Below are 4,817 nucleotides of genomic sequence, written 5' to 3'. Positions count from 1 at the left end.
TGCTAACTTGTAACAAAAAAAAATGAAATCTGCCATGGACTCAACATGCCCCTCAATGAATACCTTGAAGTGTCTATTTTTCAAAATGGGGTCATTTATGGGGTGTGTTTACTGTCCTGGCATTTTGGGGGGTGCGGAATTGTAAGCACCCCTGTAAAGCCTAAAAGTAGTCATTGCACTGTGGGCCTCTTAGCGCAGTTTGGCTGCAAAAAAGTGTCACACATATGGTATCGCTATACTCGGGAGAAGTAGTACAATGTGTTTTGGGGTGTATTTTTACACATACCCATGCTGGGTGGGAGAAATATCTCTGCAAATGACAATTTTTTGATTTTTTTACACACAATTGTCCATTTACAGAGTTATTTCTCCCACTCAGCATGGGTATGTATAAAAATACACCCCAAAACACATTGTACTACTTCTCCTGAGTACGGCGATACCACATGTGTGGCACTTTTTTGCACCCTAACTGCGCTAAGGGGCCCAAAGTCCAATGAGTACCTTTAGGATTTCACAGGTCATTTTGAGACATTTGGTTTCAAGACTACTCCTCACGGTTTAGGGCCCCTAAAATGCCAGGGCAGTATAGGAACCCCACAAATGACCCCATTTTACAAAGAAGACACCCCAAGGTACTCAATTAGGAGTATGGTGAGTTCATAGAAGATTTTACTTTTTGTCACAAGTTAGCGGAAAATGATTGTTATTGGTTTTTTTTTACCAAGTGTCATTTTCCGCTAACTTGTGACAAAAAATAAAATCTTCTATGAACTCACCATACTCCTAACGGAATACCTTGGGATGTCCTCTTTGTAAAATGGGGTCATTTGTGGGGTTCCTATACTGCTCTGGCATTTTAGGGGCCCTAAACCGTGAGGAGTAGTCTTGAAACCAAATGTTTCAAAATGACCTGTGAAATGCTAAAGGTACTCATTGGACTCTGGGCCCCTTAGCGCAGTTAGGGTGCAAAAAAGTGCCACACATGTGGTATCGCCGTACTCGGGAGAAGTAGTACAATGTGTTTTGGGGTGTATTTTTACACATACCCATATTGGGTGGGAGAAATCTCTCTGTAAATGACATTTTTTTGATTTCTTTACACACAATTGTCAATTTACAGAGATATTTCTCCCACCCAATATGGGTATGTGTAAAAATACACCCCAAAACACATAATACTACTTCTCCTGAGTACGGCGGTACCACATGTGTGGCACTTTTTTGCATCCTAACTGCGCTAAGGGGCCCAGAGTCCAATGAGTACCGTTAGCATTTCACAGGTCATTTTGAGAAATTTGGTTTCAAGACTACTCCTCACGGTTTAGGGCCCCTAAAATGCCAGGGCAGTATAGGAACCCCACAAATGACCCCATTTTAGAAAGAAGACACCCCAAGGTACTCAATTAGGAGTATGGTGAGTTCATAGAAGATTTTACTTTTTGTCACAAGTTAGCGGAAAATGATTGTTATTGGTTTTTTTTACCAAGTGTCATTTTCCGCTAACTTGTGACAAAAAATAAAATCTTCTATGAACTCACCATACTCCTAACGGAATACCTTGGGATGTCCTCTTTGTAAAATGGGGTCATTTGTGGGGTTCCTATACTGCTCTGGCATTTTAGGGGCCCTAAACCGTGAGGAGTAGTCTTGAAACCAAATGTTTCAAAATGACCTGTGAAATGCTAAAGGTACTCATTGGACTCTGGGCCCCTTAGCGCAGTTAGGGTGCAAAAAAGGGCCACACATGTGGTATCGCCGTACTCGGGAGAAGTAGTACAATGTGTTTTGGGGTGTATTTTTACACATACCCATATTGGGTGGGAGAAATACCTCTGTAAATGACAATTTTTTGATTTCTTTACACACAATTGTCAATTTACAGAGATATTTCTCCCACCCAATATGGGTATGTGTAAAAATACACCCCAAAACACATAATACTACTTCTCCTGAGTACGGCGGTACCACATGTGTGGCACTTTTTTGCATCCTAACTGCGCTAAGGGGCCCAGAGTCCAATGAGTACCGTTAGCATTTCACAGGTCATTTTGAGAAGTTTGGTTTCAAGACTACTCCTCACGGTTTAGGGCCCCTAAAATGCCAGGACAGTATAGGAACCCCACAAATGACCCCATTTTACAAAGAGGACATCCTAAGGTATTCCGTTAGGAGTATGGTGAGTTCATAGAAGATTTTTTTTTTGTCACAAGTTAGTGGAAAATGACACTTGGTAAACAAAACCCAATAAAAATCATTTTCCGCTAACTTGTGACAAAAAGCTAAATCTTCTATGAACTCACCATACTCCTAATTGAGTACCTTGGGGTGTCTTCTTTCTAAAATGGGGTCATTTGTGGGGTTCCTATACTGCTCTGGCATTTTAGGGGCCCTAAACCGTGAGGAGTAGTCTTGAAACCAAATGTTTCAAAATGACCTGTGAAATGCTAAAGGTACTCATTGGACTCTGGGCCCCTTAGCGCAGTTAGGGTGCAAAAAAGGGCCACACATGTGGTATCGCCGTACTCGGGAGAAGTAGTACAATGTGTTTTGGGGTGTATTTTTACACATACCCATATTGGGTGGGAGAAATATCTCTGTAAATGACAATTTTTTGATTTCTTTACACACAATTGTCCATTTACAGAGATATTTCTCCCACCCAATATGGGTATGTGTAAAAATACACCCCAAAACACATTGTACTACTTCTCCCGAGTACAGCGATACCACATATGTGGCACTTTTTTGCACCCTAACTGCGCTAAGGGGCCCAGAGTCCAATGAGTACCGTTACCATTTCACAGGTCATTTTGAGAAATTTGGTTTCAAGACTACTCCTCACGGTTTAGGGCCCCTAAAATGCCAGAGCAGTATAGGAACCCCACAAATGACCCCATTTTACAAAGAGGACATCCCAAGGTATTCCGTTAGGAGTATGGTGAGTTCATAGAAGATTTTATTTTTTGTCACAAGTTAGCGGAAAATGACACTTGGTAAAAAAACCCATTAACAATCATTTTCCGCTAACTTGTGACAAAAAGTAAAATCTTCTATGAACTCACCATACTCCTAATTGAGTACCTTGGGGTGTCTTCTTTCTAAAATGGGGTCATTTGTGGGGTTCCTATACTGCTCTGGCATTTTAGGGGCCCTAAACCGTGAGGAGTAGTCTTGAAACCAAATTTCTCAAAATGACCTGTGAAATGCTAACGGTACTCATTGGACTCTGGGCCCCTTAGCGCAGTTAGGGTGCAAAAAAGGGCCACACATGTGGTATTGCCGTACTCGGGAGAAGTAGTACAATGTGTTTTGGGGTGTATTTTTACACATACCCATATTGGGTGGGAGAAATATCTCTGTAAATGGACAAATGTGTGTAAAAAAAATCAAAAAATTGTCATTTACAGAGTGATTTCTTCTACCCATCATGGGTATGTGTAAAAATACACCCTAAAACACATTGGTCTACTTCTCCCGGGTACGGCGATAGCACGTGTGGCACTTTTTTGCAGCCTAACTGCGCTAAGGGGCCCAACGTGCAATGACTACCTTTGGGCTTTACAGGGGTGCTCACAATTTAGCCCCCCCCCCCCCACATGACAGGACAGTTAACAAACCCCACAAATGACCCCATTTTAAAAATAAGACACCACAAAGTATTCCATGAGGGGCATGGTGAGTTTATAAAAAAAATTCTTTTTTGTCACAAGTTAGCAGAAAAGGATACTTTGTGAAAAAAAACAAAAAACAACAATTTATGCTAACTTGTGACAAAAAACAAAATCTTCTATGAACTCACCATGCACCTCACGGAATACTTTGGGGTGTCCTCTTTCCAAAATGGGGTCATTTGTGGGGTCTGTCCTGGCATTTTAGGGCCTCTGCAAGTACATGTATGGCCAGTATTTCTGCTATACTCCTTATATTGGGCATACAGGTAGTGCATTCTGGGCTGAAAGGAAAAATGAACGGCAAACATCCCTTCATTCGCATCGATCAATGTGGATGAACAAATATCTGCCAAAAAATGTGAAACAAAAAGAAAAGAAAGAGAGACATAGGAGCTGCCACCCCAAAAATCCAAACCCACCAGCTCGTATGCCCAGGCAATCCTGATTTATTCATCCACATTGATCGATGTGAATGGAGAAATCATTGCTTGAGTTCTTTTTTGATACAAAGTGCTTGCCAAAGCATATGAATCCCCAACACCACACCTTGGCCCATATGCCTCGGCAAACGTATCTTTTTTACTGTGGAGGAGAAATCTCGTCCTCCAGCGCTGCATGCACCGATTTTGTGTAACCTGACAGAAGCGCAATGCTTCTGTCAGGATGCACCATCAGTGCTGCAGCTGATTGGTCGGTCGGTCGGTCGGTCGGTCTGGATAGAAAAAAGAGAGAAGAAAAACGAAAAAAACAAAACAAAAGGAGGGGAAGGCGTCCGCCTGGACATAGGAGCTGCCACCCCAAAAATCCAAACCCACCAGCTCGTATGCCCAGGCAATCCTGATTTATTCATCCACATTGATCGATGTGAATGGAGAAATCATTGCTTGAGTTCTTTTTTGATACAAAGTGCTTGCCAAAGCATATGAATCCCCAACACCACACCTTGGCCCATATGCCTCGGCAAACGTATCTTTTTTACTGTGGAGGAGAAATCTCGTCCTACAGCGCTGCATGCACCGATTTTGTGTAACCTGACAGAAGCGCAATGCTTCTGTCAGGATGCACCATCAGTGCTGCAGCTGATTGGTCGGTCGGTCGGTCGGTCTGGATAGAAAAAAGAGAGAAGAAAAACGAAAAAAACAA

Source organism: Hyperolius riggenbachi, chromosome 7, assembly GCF_040937935.1.
Source record: "Hyperolius riggenbachi isolate aHypRig1 chromosome 7, aHypRig1.pri, whole genome shotgun sequence".
NCBI lineage: Eukaryota > Metazoa > Chordata > Amphibia > Anura > Hyperoliidae > Hyperolius > Hyperolius riggenbachi.
The sequence above is the reverse complement of the archived record's forward strand: the minus strand, read 5'-3'. Positions refer to the sequence as shown.